Below are 14,523 nucleotides of genomic sequence, written 5' to 3'. Positions count from 1 at the left end.
GTTAGAATGCCCAGCCATCCAAAGGCTGAGCAGCAGTTTTGATGTTTGAAAGAAGTGTGTAATGTTGGATTAAGCTACAAGTAACCAAGCATTTTTTTTTTTTTTTTCTGCAAGTAGGCTTTGATGTTGGGGGTTGAGTGGGCCCCTTGCCTCTCTGCAGTTGTCTCTGTGCATTTCTGATACGGTGCTCCGTGTTCTAATCCATTGTAGCGGAGTCCTTGAACCAAGAAAAACTGACACTCATTCTCATTAATGGGTTTGCCTGGATTGCTTTTTTTGTTATTTCTCACTGCTTTTTTTTCTCACTTTCACATTTTCTAGTGACTTTGATTGATCTGATGTAAGCTCTTTTTTCCACTTTTTTTTTTTTTTTCACAAAGCATGAAAATTTCCCTGCCAGGTGGATATTCCCCAATTCTCACAACTCCGCTTATGATTTTTTAAAAAATGAGAGTGACTCTGAACGGTGAGAACTCATAACTCATTTGAATGAAAAGCAGTTGGGGGGTTGCCACACTTCATTGTACTTGATTGTTGACATTGGTGGCAGCTGTTACTGCCAATCTATCTTCAACCAACTGTGAACATATCAAGATCACACACACATACACACACACACACGTGTGCATAAACATAGTCCTCTTCCATTATGTTAATGGAATTTTGAGAATACTGGAGTATCTATCTGTCCTAAATTCTTTCTCCAACAACTTTTAGTGAAATTCAAGTTGATTTTATTTTTCCTGTTATCATTGCCCATTCTTTTATCTTTATCCGTGGCATTGCAGCTATAAGCATATAAGATTTATCCAAATTAATGACAAAAATGAAGCAGACATAGCCATAAACTTTTAAAAGAGAAACCTAATAAAATCATTAATTGCAGGCTGATCATTTTTTTCTATTTATATAGTTAGGAAAAGTAGAAGTTTCTATTTTTTTATCCTCCATTGGGTTGCTGTAACTTCAAATCCAAGAGGGTGATATGTGGATCAAATTATGTTATTGGTTTCCTTTTGACTAAGAGACTCAATGCATACACTACACAGTCCATATTAAAATAGAGAGGCATAGCAAATGAATCAAACTAATGCTAATAATCTGAATTTTAAGTTCTAATAGGCTTCAATAATGTGTACTCTAGAATCTGAAAACTTTTTAGTGTCTTACAAAGATTACTAATTTCCTCCTGCCCTGACCTACTGACAGAGCTGCCATGAATATATTAGATCATTCTGTCATTAAGGAGTGTAGTCCATTACACTGCCCTCCCCAAATAATTTCACAAACAATCCAAATGACGATGGTAAAGAACCATCATTAATGCATAAACCATTTCTGTGTGACCTCTTCTCTGAACTCTTTCTATGGGTGAGTCTCTTCCATGGAATAATAAATACTAAATAATACATGTACATGTAAAGTGTGCATTCTCAGGAGCAGTGTGATAGACCAAACACAAACCACTTATGTGCATTGAGATCACTGTCAATACATGAGATTTATTGTTATATGGCAGAGAAAGGAAGAGAGGAAGAAAGACAGAGTTTATCCTTCCAGTAAGAATATAGGAAACTCACTGATTTTCAGATATTTTAGCTACTTTACATGTGCAATAATGCTAATACTGTTGAAAAATAGTCTACGAGCTAAGATTAAATTTTATAAGTTTAAAACTTTAAAAAACACTCTTTCATCCACTATCATACTGACTTTAGAGCAGTTTAAAGGCTGCAAAATAGGGGAAAAATTTTAGTATTGTTTTCTTGCCTTTTTTCAATATGTAATTTTTGAAAAGAGCGATGAAAAATAAGTAACCAAATGGCAAAAACAATAAAAATCTTCACTACCACACAGTATTTTCCCTATCCATTCAGCAGGGAAATTTTCAGTCAAACCAGAAATGTTTGTGTTTGTTAAATATAACTACCCCTCATGATAAATACCATATTGTAAGTCACATCATAAGTCACCTTACTCCCTTCTTTTTCTAAATGTACCAAATGATAAATAAACTATATAGGCTTAAATACGTACATGTACATACTCCCTTCAGGACTGCCCAGGTTTTGTAAAAGAGCTTCTGAGACTCTTCAGTAAGTTATAAAACCAGTAGAGAAAGTGAGTAATAAATCAACTAAAGACTGACAGGAAGCATTTTACCATCTTTTTAGCAATTATTGTTTCTCCTTTGTCTCTTTTCTAATACTCTTTCTACCTGTCTTATAGAAATCATTTTAGAGATGCTAATAATGATGAAAATTGAACATGATCTGGTTTGTATATAAAAATTGTTTTTAAAGACAAATTAACAGTAATTGAAATGCTCAGCCTTAATCATTCAAACTTAAAATGAATAAATATTCAAAACGCAGTTAAAGAATATTGAAAAATGTTTAGTTCTTGGAAATTCTAATCCTCAGTTTTTGTGACAGTCATTTTTTCTTCTATTTCCATGAATTCAATATTAATATGTAAATGACCATGAAGTAAAATTTAGAAAAAAATGACATGCATTATATTGTCTAATTCCATGTGCATAATCTTATAAGCAATACATTTACTTACTCTTTTCATGCATTAAGGCCTCAGCTTTTACATGAGATGAATCAACACAATAAATAGCAGAGGTAGACAAACAGTATGATTTGATTTCCTGTTTTCATTCTTAATCTATTCAACAAATATGTATGAAAACCTATTGTATGTGACACTGAATGACTATGGGAAATACAATAATGAATGGGCATAGCTCTTGGCCCCTGGGCTTGGCTATTGCATAGTACATTTTCTATCTTATGGTTCTAAAATCAGGAGAGTTATGAAATTTGAGATTGGACAACCTAAGTCAATATGTTCACATCAACTAAGCTCAAAACATAGAAAATATATATTTTTTCCTCCAACTGAGATAATGTCATACCTTCTTCAGTGAAGAACCAGATCAGTGTTTCAGAAGCTGTGAAATGAGCTCAGACTCAAAGGATATGTGTCCCACCATGCCCACAAAGAAAATTCCCAGAAAGGGTGAGGTGCCCAGCATAGCCCAGAAGCAGTAGGTGTCTGAGTCGGACCACTCTCCCTTATTCAGTAACCCAAGTGTAATTCTCCTTACATAAATATAAGTCCCCTCTCGCATCCTGTCTTACCTGCAGGAAAGAAGGAATGTTATAGAATTACTGGTAAACATGAACTATAGTATTGGTGTGAGAAACAAAACAATGAAAAGTTAATACAGTGATTCACCAAATGTACAATAAGAGGATAAAAGACATAAAGAAACATCGAGTATTTTCTGCCAAAGATTTAAAGATGCAGATTGCTGCACTAAAGTAAGATAGCTTAGTCCCTCGCATTGGTTTAGTAACTCTTGGATTTCAAGCTATTATCCAGTATTATAAAAATAACTCTTTCCCTCTTTTCTCAGTGCCAAAGATCTGTCTGCCTTCTTTAAAGAAAATGAAGTTACAGACAATCAAGGGATTCTATCATTTTGCACTATCCTGGTTCAAAGCAGTTCCATTAGTAAAATTATCATAGCAATGTGTTTTTATATTTTGCTTTTATCAAAGAAGCCTATCTTTAACTCTGTGTTTTGTTTTAATGTTCACTTCTTAAGTTTAATTAACTATTAATTATTTGCAATTTACTACTCCATAATTAAACTAATGACTCATATTCAGTGTTTTATTTATTCTGTAGATAGCAAAAATAATTCTGATTCCTCTCATCTCTGCTTGACTACTTTTGGCTTCCCATGACAACCTAAAGTTCATGTGCATATAGTATACAGAAAAACATTTTTACATGGCATAAATGAAAATGGAGTCATAGCCCTTGATTATTCTTATTTTGAAATACTTTTATGTTCTGTCATCTAAAAGACTGGTAAGGAACAATGAAAATGAAACTATAAAAAATATTTAGAAAGATAGGTGAATTTAATGAAAGTGTAGAAAGTGTAAGCTACAATATATTTTTTAATGTTTTATCAAAAAACTGTAAGTTGCTTTACCCAAAATCGTCTTATCAACACCTTTTAAAAGAGCTCAATGAGGACAGTGGTAAGTAATTGCCATAATGATGACTTTCCAATAATACCAAAATACTTTCTATTATCACTCAAAAGTAAAAGTGCAACATATATTCATTTTAAGTGCTTAATTACATTTCAATACTTCAAAAAGTAGTACTCTGTCTTTGAAATTCATGCTAATTTGATATAGGCCAAGAAAAAAATAATTGGAAGAATAGACTTCCCAATTAAAATATATGAGGGTCTACATTTTACAAAGTAAAGGTTTAAAAATCCTATTTTCAAAAATACTAATTTAAAAAATGTATTTATTAGCATTTTAGAGCCATTTAAGCATTTAAACACTTGGTATCCCTTTTCTTGTTAGAGTAATAAATTTATTGGTAAGTCATGTAAGTATTTAAAACATCAAATGTTTTAAGTTTATACATGTTAATGTTAACATGTAAATGAAAATGTTAAGGTAATTTAATCAAGTTTATAAATGTAACTGATTATTTAAAGGAGAATTTAGTGTTTTCAACTTTGGTTAGTCAGATTTTAATCAAAGAATCTCCTGAAAGATAACTGTCCTACTTTTACATAAAAAGTGGAAATTTTTAAATGGAATAATAAGATTTAGAAATTTGAATTTAAGGGCTTAAGTAAAACTGGATATAAAACATATGTAAGTATTTTCAAAATAGGGTTTTTTTTCTCCTACTCAATAAAGTGCCTGTGTATATTAGATAAACTTCTAAAAATGAGAAAAGATTGAATGGAAACTTTTTTTCTTTTGATCCACTTAGTAATTTTTGAACTTGGCTTCTCAGCGAGGCCTCCCTGACTATCCAGCAAAGTGAGTCATTTTCTCTACTGTATTTCTGTATTACTTGTGATAGCATATGAAACAGTCCAAAAATAAAAGCACAAGTTTTGAATTGAGATCACCTACTAGTAAGTCCTGGATGTGTCACTTACTAGCTATGCGATCTTGGACAAGTTATTCAACTTCTCTAAGCCATTGTTTCCTTAGATAAAAGATGGGTATAATAATGCCAACCTTTAAAAAAAAGCAATGCAGGCAAACTGTTCAGTTTAATGATTGATATTGCCTTGACTTCTTGGCATTGTGGTTGTGCCTATTTATAAGAGATAAATTCTGATTTTCAGCATGTCTGCTTTATGTTAACAACATAATAGACAAAGTTTTATAGTGCTTATTTTGTTCCAGCCAATTTTCTAAGCAATTAGTATAGATTAATTCATTTAATTCTCACAATAATCCCAGGAGATGAGTTCATAATTCCCATTTTACAGGAGAAGAAACAAAGGTCCCAGAAATATTAAGTAACTGGTCCAAGATCACACAGCTTGAAATTAGTAGAGCAGGAACTTGAACCTAGGCAGTCTGCTTCCAGGGTCCACACTTTTAACCACTACAATATACTGGTTATAATTTAACAAGATTACTTGGCAGTTCCTTATGATAAATACTGGGAACCTCAAAATTGGCTAACATGGAATTATTCTTAAGTAGCTTACAGTATAGCAAGATAGACAAGCATTTATATATAATTATGTTAAAATGCCAATAAAGGGCAGTTTTAGATTAGTTTTCTTTCTCCCTCTTTCTACTACTCACTTCAAATGTCAACTCAAGTCTGTGATCCACTGGGTTAGGATTACTTTCGCCATATCCTTCAGCAATGACTACATGCAAAAGCAGATTAAGCACTTGATGGTTTTCATTCAAGAAACTCATAAAAGAAAGTTCTGGCCAGGGATGGCATTACCACAGACCTACTGAAGTAAGTGCACAGAGACTCAGTCTTCCTGTAAAAGATACACTAGGACACAGAATCTGCTGAGTAGATTAGTCCTCTAGAGTTTCCACCAATTGTTGGAGTCCCTAAATAAAGATTGCTTGTGTCAGAAAGAATAGGGCCTCTGTCTGATAGAGTCAGAAACAAAAAACAATAAATAAAAAGCAATTTCTAAGTTCAAAACTCCACTAACACGACTACCAAAAAGTAAAAGCAAAAAGATATGGGACTTTCTCAATTGATCTAGAGATATGCTTATCTGAGGAAATGTTGATTTCCACTGTGGTAGAAAACCATGTGACACATAACCCATCAGATGAGACCAGAAGTGCTGGGAGACTCATATTTCTAGTTGTTCTTTGGCTAATGTCAGTGGTAAGATTTTGAACTAAGTTTATGGGAGGTGGAACTGATTACATCACCAGGCTACTCAGATACAAATATATCAGATATTAAATAAACTGTTAGTAATATGCTCTCCTTCCTCTCCATGCTTTGGTGCTGCTCCACAGATCTCAATGGAATAGACATTATTAGCCTCATTATTAACTTCAGGAGAAACTTTTAAGTTAAATGCTCAGAAACCTTCCTTCAGTTATTTCAAAAGGAATCCAGCTTCTGATTGATTCTGAAAAAAAGAGGATGTGGGAAATGGATGCAGTTGCATGAGCCTCACTGAGACATACACTCTTTGCCTGCTTGTAGTTATCTAAGACAGATGGTGATATGTATGAAATTATCATTCCTTTGTGGCTAAGTTTTGCTGTCCATATTGGACATGTAGTCATTCTCCTAGAATTAGTAGCTTCATTCTTGTTACCTAAGTGGCTGCACTCATTTTTCCTACCTATATGGACTTAGAAGTTTTCCCAAGTGTTTGGGTTATCTCTTGTTGCACAACAATTTACCCTCAAATTTAGTTTAGTGGCTTAATGTAAAACTGTTTTTTATAATCTCTTGTGATTCTACAGATTAGTTGGGCTCAACTAAGCAATTTTTTCCTGTTGGGCTTTCTGGAGTTTCTCATGCAATTACAGTCAGATAGTAGTGTGACTAAAGTTATTAGAGACATTCAAATGAGTTGCCAGATATGGGGTGACTAAGCCTCTCTCCTCATCTATAGTGTCAAGTCACTCTTCTACATATGATCCCTTTTCCTATGTGAAGATTCATTGCTCTCCCATAGTACAAAAGGCAAACTCTCTGGTCTTCTTAAGGCTTGGGAGTGAAACTGAGTCAGTGTCACTTCCACTACCACCTAATGTATTGGTTAAGCAGCCCATGGCCAACCCAGATTTAATGAGTAGTGAGTGGGATGAATTTCTCCTTATGGGAAATGTGACAAAGAATTTGTGACCATCTTTTATTGGTTTGGCCACAAATTATTTATATTCCTCCCACTTACAGAATATATACACTCCCTTCACAAGGTCACCAAAATTCTCATTCCATCACAGAATCAGACTTAAGTCTAAGATTACTTCATTTAAATAAGATTCACATGTTATTGAAAGTCCTTATGTCTACCCCTCTCAGTCTAAAGACATGCAAACTAAAAAGACAAGTTGTCAGTCCCACCTCCCAACATGTCAAATACACAATGGGCACACATGTTCCAGTGAAGCTGCAATCAACATTCTCATTAAAAATGGAGGAGGGCTTCTACTTACGGCTAGCCAATTTTCCCAGCACCATTTATTCAATAGGGAATCCTTTCCCCATTTCTTGTTTTTGTCAGGTTTGTCAAAAATCAGATGGCTGTAGATGGGTGGTATTATTTCTGAGGGCTCTGTTCTGTTCCATTGGTCTATATCTCTGTTTTGGTACCAGTACCATGCTGTTTTGGTTACTGTAGCCTTGTAGTATATTTTGAAGTCAGGTGGCATGATGCCTCCAGCATTGTTCTTTTGGCTTAGGACTGTCTTGGCAATGTGGGCTCTTGGAAAATTGGCTAGCCATAAGTAGAAAGCTGAAACTGGATCCTTTCCTTACTACTTATATGAAAATTAATTCAAGATGGATTAGAGACTAAATGTTAGACCTAATACCATAAAAACCCTAAAAGAAAACCTAGGCAATACCATTTAGGACATAGGCATGGGCAAGGGCTTCATGTCTAAAACATCAAAAGCAACAGCAACAAAAGCCAAAATTGACAAATGGGATCTAATTAAACTAAAGAGCTTCTGCACAGCAAAAGAAACTACCATCAGACTGAACAGGCAACCTACAGAACAGGAGAAAATTTTTGCAATCTACTCATCTGACAAAGGGCTAATATACAGAACCTACAAAGAACTCAAACAAATTTACAAGAAAAAAACAAACAACCCCATTAAAAAGTGGGCAAAGGATATGAACAGACACTTCTCAAGAAGACATTTATGCAGCCAACAGACACATGAAAAAATGCTCACCATCACTTGCCATCAGAGAAATGCAAATCAAAACTACTATGAGATACCATCTCACACCAGTTAGAATGGCAATCATTAAAAAATCAGGAAACAACAGGTGCTGGAGAGGATGTGGAGATATAGGAACACTTTTACACTGTTGGTGGGACTGTAAACTAGTCCCACCATTGTGGAAAACAGTGTGGCGATTCCTCAAGGATCTAGAACTAGAAATATCATTTGACCCAGCCATCCCATTACTGGGTATATACCCAAAGGATTATAAATCATGCTGCTATAAAGACACATGCACATGTATGTTTATTGCGTCACTATTCACAATAGCAAAGACTTGGAATCAATTCAAATGTCCATCAGTGACAAACTGGATTAAGAAAATGTAGTGCATATACACCATGGAATACTTTGCAGCCATAAAAAAGGATGAGTTCGTGTCCTTTGTAGGGACATGGATGCAGCTGGAAATGATCATTCTCATCAAACTATCACAAGAACAGAAAACCAAACACCACATGTTCTCACTCATAGGTGGGAATTGAACAATGAGAACACTTGGACACAGGAAGGGGAACATCACACACCAGGGCCTATTTTGGGGTGGGGTGAGAGGGGAGGGATAGCATTAGGATATATACCTAATGTAAATGACAAGTTAATGGGTGCAGCACACCAACATGGCACATGTATACATATGTAACAAACCTGCACGTTGTGCACATGTACCCTAGAACTTAGAAAGTATATTTAAAAAAAAATGGAGGAGGGGTAACTGATCTATGAAAATTTTGAAATTAAGCAAATGGTACCAATTCCTTGAGCAGAGCCCACTTCCTCCTCCTGATGATAGTTCTCACTGATTTTTAGTGCCACTCTCTTGTTTTTGGTTCTGCCCTGTCAGTGTTCATTTTGATAAGCAGTGGCCCATGTTTGTAACGGAGTAGCTTTTTCTGTTTCCTACCTGTAAAAATTTGGGGTCACCAAGTGTCTCTTTGTTTTGAACTTAATCTATTTCTTTTGGTTCAACATGGTATAATTGCTTTAAAAATACTGTGGGCTTCCTGTGTATAAAATTATAGTCTAATCCATCAAACAAATGACAAAACCGAAAATCTCTTCAAGAGGCTCCTTTTTCTCTTTGGGATGAGAGTTAACGTGCTGTGGCAAAACATACTTAAGATCCTTAGAAACTTAATTTTTTACCATAGAAGTTTAAGAGGCATGTACTTAAGATTGTTAGAAGCCTTTTTTGGCTATCTCAGGGTTTGGCAAACTATGGCCCACAGACCTAATCTAACCCACAGCCTGTTTTTGTTAGGCCTGCAAGTTAAGAGTATTATTTGTTACATTTGAAAGGATTGTAAAACACAAATAATAGTACACTGAAAACTACAAAATATTGTTGAAATAAATTAAAGAAGTCCTAATTAAATGGAACAACATCCCATGTTTATGGATTAGAAAACTTAAAATTGTTCAGATGGTAACACTACACAAAGCAATCCACAGATTTAATATGTAATCCTAATCAAAATCCCAGTATCCTTTGTGGCAAGAATTGGAAGACTGATCCTAAAATGTATGTGGAATTGTAAGAATCACAAATAAACAATCTCTAAAAAGGAGCACAAAGTTGGAGACTCCACACTTTCCAATTTCAAACATACTGTAAACCTACAATAATAAAAACAGTGTTACACTGGTACAAGGATAGACATATAAATCAATGGAAGTAAACTGCAACAAGTTCAGAAATAAACACATACGTTATGGTCAACTAATTTTAAACAAGAGTTCTAACACTATTCCATGGTGAGAGGACAACTGCTGAGACAACTGTATAGCCACATGCAAAAAATTGAAGTTGGATTTCTATCTCATACTATCCATGAAAATTAACCCAAAATGAATCAAAGACACAATATGAGCTAAAATTTTTAAAGCATTAGAAGAAAACAAAGGAGTAATCTTCATGACCTTGGATTTGACAATGGTTTCTTAAATATGATGTCAAAAGGACAGACAATAAAAGAAAACATAGAAAAGTTATACTTCATACAAATTTAAAACGTTTGTGCACATAAATTATACTTCACAAAATGCAAAACTTTTATGCATCAAAAGACATTATCAAAAGAGAAAAAGGATAACCCACAGAATGGGAGAAAATATTTTCAAATAATATAACTAAAAAGGGTTTAATATCTAGAATATATTTAAAATAAAAACTCTTACAATTAAATGACAAAAATGCAAACAACCCTAATTTTGAAAATGAATAAAGGATTTGAATAGACATTTTACTAAAGAACATATACAAATATCCAACAAGCACATGAAAAGAAGCACAGTGTCATTAGCCATTATAATAATAATAAAAAAAATACTTGTCAACCCATGTTCTACCTGAGGGTCCTACCAAGCACCCTGCAAATATCTTTGAATTCTTAACAAAGAATATTGAAATATTTACCCTAATATGATGTTTTCCTGGTAGCACCCTAGTTTTTACCCTTACCTGAGGCATTTCTTTTAAGAGCCTCTTGCTGGTTGGAGAAGACGGAAAAGAGAAATGGTTTTATTTTTGAATCTAGCAAGTAATTATCTCAGAAATGCTTCCTCTAGATTTTACTTGAAAACTTAACAGATTTTTTCATGTTTTTTATTATGTCTTTTCCTGAATATTAAAATGCACAACAGAAAGAAATCCGCTGACATTTTTAACACAGACTTTACTAATAGTTTCCTTAACATACTTTTAGCTTCCACCCTCAACTGATCCTGAAGGGAATGCAGTGTGTGTGTGTGTGTGTGTGTGTGTGTGTGTGTGTGTGTACATTATCCCACTTCCAAATTGACTGGACTCAGCTGGACAGCTGTCATGAATTTGCAGTTGCAGTTAGATAGTGTTTGGGCTGGAGATACAAAATAAGTTCTTTCACATGTCTGGTACCTTGTCTGGAATGTCTGGAAGAGCACAGTGCTGTCTGGGCTCTCTCTCTCTTTCTTTCTCTCTCTGTCTCTCATCACATAACTCGCCTGAACTTCCTCACATCACAGTAGTCTCACAGTAGTCATCCTTCTTGCATGGTGTTTAGCTTCCTCCAGAATGAGCATTCCATGCAATCCATTTGAAAAACGCAAGGCTTTATATGACTAGCCTCCGAAGTTATGTAGTATCTTTCTACAAGAGTCTAGTGATCAATAGCAAATGACAGGGCTAGCCCAACTACAAGGGGTAAGAGAGTACTCAGTGGCATGAAATCCTGTATGTGTGGTTCACTGAGGAGAGGAGCTTCTGTGGAGACTAGCTAACCCATATTTACCTTTACATTTAATAGGAAGTTTACATTGTGAGTGTGCTTTCTTTATAAAAATAAAAGATTTGTGTGATGAAATAAATTAATAATGTACAGTGATTCAGTCAATAATAGAAGCTTGATAAAAAGTTCAGTGACAACATGAAGAAGGAGGGAATAGTTCTGCCTTAGAAAAAGGAGAGGAAATTCTTCACAGAAATGGAGAAATCTGAACTGGATCTTGAAGAATGACAATGCATTTTACATGGTGACATGGTTAGGCTTTGTGTCTCCACCCAAATCTCATCTTGAATTATAATCCTGGTAATCCCCATAATCCCCAGGTGTTAAGGGAGAGACCAGGTGGAGGTAATTGCATCATGGGGTGAGGGTTTCCCCCATGCTATTCTTATGATAGTGAGTGAGTTCTCACAAAATCTGATGGCTTTCTAAGGGGCTCTTCCCGCATTCAGTCTGCACTTGTCCTTCCTGCTGCCTTGTGAGGAAGGTGCCTTGCTTCCTCCTTCATCTTCTGCCATGATTGTAAATTTCCTGAGGCCTCCTCAGCCATGCTGAACTGTGAGTTAATTAAATCTCTTCCTTTATAAATTTCCCAGTCTCAGACAGTTCTTTATAGAAGTATGAGAATGGACTAGCACACATGCAGAAAGAAGGAAATGTGTTCATAAGCAAATAAAACAGTATAAACTCACACTGAGATGAGAAAGCATGATGTGGTCCAGAAATAGCAAATACTCCAGCTTAAGTACAGTGTATATTATGGCCAAGATGAGACTGGCGAAGTAGATGGGATGAGTTTGTAGAGGATACTGTCTGTAAGAAGAAGGACTTGGAAATTCTTTTTGCAGTTACCTGTTTTCCAAAGACTAGTTCTCCATCCATTTGTGCCTGCAAACCTCCACAAAAAAGGGTACTATGTATACATATGTCTGAGAAATTATACATACCTTTCTATAGCTCTCTCTGTGGTTCCCATCAACCTTAGAATACTAAAGGCTCTGAGCAGTCTTGCAATAAAGAAATCCATTTAACTCCAAAAAACTTTCCAATATATTTGAATAGAGAATGCTTTTTTGATATAACAGCCACAAATCATCCCACAACCCTTTATTTTATGGTAGATCCTTGGGGAGTCATTTATGACTCAAAAGCAAGTGAGAGAAATGCGAAGATTTTCATTATAGAGAAAACCTGTGGTAATATTTTGGATGGCTTTAAAGGAAACAGACTGGAATGAAGGAGACAAGTGTATAAAATAATGGAGACCTAACACAGAAAGCAACACTGGGAGTGAGAATGAGGGCAGTGAGCATATCATCTTTAACAATTCTGAGTGAGTTCTTGGATAGAAACAGGAGCACTGCAGTTCCCATGATAGGATGTTACTATCAGTCTTCGTAATGAACGTGTTATCCAATTATGTAGCTGTGTCATTTTGTATTGACTTGAACTGAAGGATTAAAATGAAATATATATATATATATATACACACACACACACACAACATATATATCACATATAACCTGTCTACATTACACTGAGCCAAATGACTAGGAAAAATTGAAATGTCTAATTCTCTTGGCCAATATAATGAAGCACAGCTGTTAATTTTTAAGGTGAACTTTGTTTTTCTGCTGCTGCTAAGTTCTAAAAGAAATTTATCTTGTAGGTCTTTACTCAGGAAGAGTTGAACCACAGAATGAACAGTGCCTTAAAGACTTGTGCTGCAAAAGATGCAAGCATTCTTTTTCAATATTTTTCCAATACGTTAAGTTTGAATCATACACATAAAATCTATGTAAGCTTAACATAGAAAAAAGATTTACATATTTCTGGGTCTCCAGTATATGAAATATTCTACAGAAAAAAGGTGGCCTTATTCTTGTCTGTACCTTTAGAAATTGCGGGTGCAACTTAGAAACAAAATCTGGAGCAAGTTAAGAGCAACATATACATAGGGGCTTTTAAAAAAAAAAAGACTGTTGGCCCAATTTCAGTAACCATGGGCAATTATTTGCAGATGCATGTATAGTTGACTAAGCTCCTGTGTTGTTCATTTGCATGCCTGACATTATGGTATAGGCTCAACACCTGTGGACATTTGCATGCACATCTTTTACAGCCAAATTTTCTGCAGCAGCGAGGGAAAACCTCCATGGGAAAGGAAACTCAGCTGAAAGAAGGCAGGAGAAGATAGTTTGACCACTTCATTGCTCAAACACAAAGGCATTTATTTAGGTCTTGGTATAACCCTACTTCCAAAAGCCAAATTCATTACATAATTTGCATTATGCTGTGCATTTATATTTGCAAATGAATCATATATTTAAAATTTCTCCACTATTAAAGGTAAAAACAATTGTAATATCATGGACATGCTATTACAATGATTTAAAAAGCAATGATGATATAAACCCATAGTAAAGTTTTTAAATGGCACTATGATAGCATCCCTTAGAACTCAGTAGAAATTAATTATCATAGCCATGTATCCAGATAAAGAGAGATTAAATAGACACGAGGGGATACTCACATTAAAGTAAGATTTCAGAACTATCCATTCCGTAACTCTATTTTCATACTCTCTAGCTAATAGCAATGGCAGCAGTTGCAAAGCATTTTTCAAAGACAAATTCCATGACATTAAGTGTAAACAAGATAATTTTCCCATAGAATATTTTGTACCTGTCTGGCAGATAATAAGTACTCAATAAAAATGGCTTTTATTTTTTAAAATAAGGACAAGATAAACTTGAGCAGAGAATGAGAAGTTTGTGTTGAGTAAATGTGTAAAAAACACTAGTAGAAAAAAAATTAAAAGAATTTTTTTTTTTTATTGTCAGGTGAGATTCTGGTTTCAATAGCTGTTAGACTACTGGAAAAAGTTAATGTAAATGGTTGACATAGAGTGCATCTGTTTATTAAAATAATAGCAAAGCAAGAGCATG

Source organism: Trachypithecus francoisi, unplaced genomic scaffold (assembly GCF_009764315.1).
Source record: "Trachypithecus francoisi isolate TF-2019V2 unplaced genomic scaffold, Tfra_2.0 Lachesis_group1, whole genome shotgun sequence".
Taxonomy (NCBI): Eukaryota; Metazoa; Chordata; class Mammalia; order Primates; family Cercopithecidae; genus Trachypithecus; species Trachypithecus francoisi.
Note: the sequence above shows the minus strand (reverse complement) of the source record.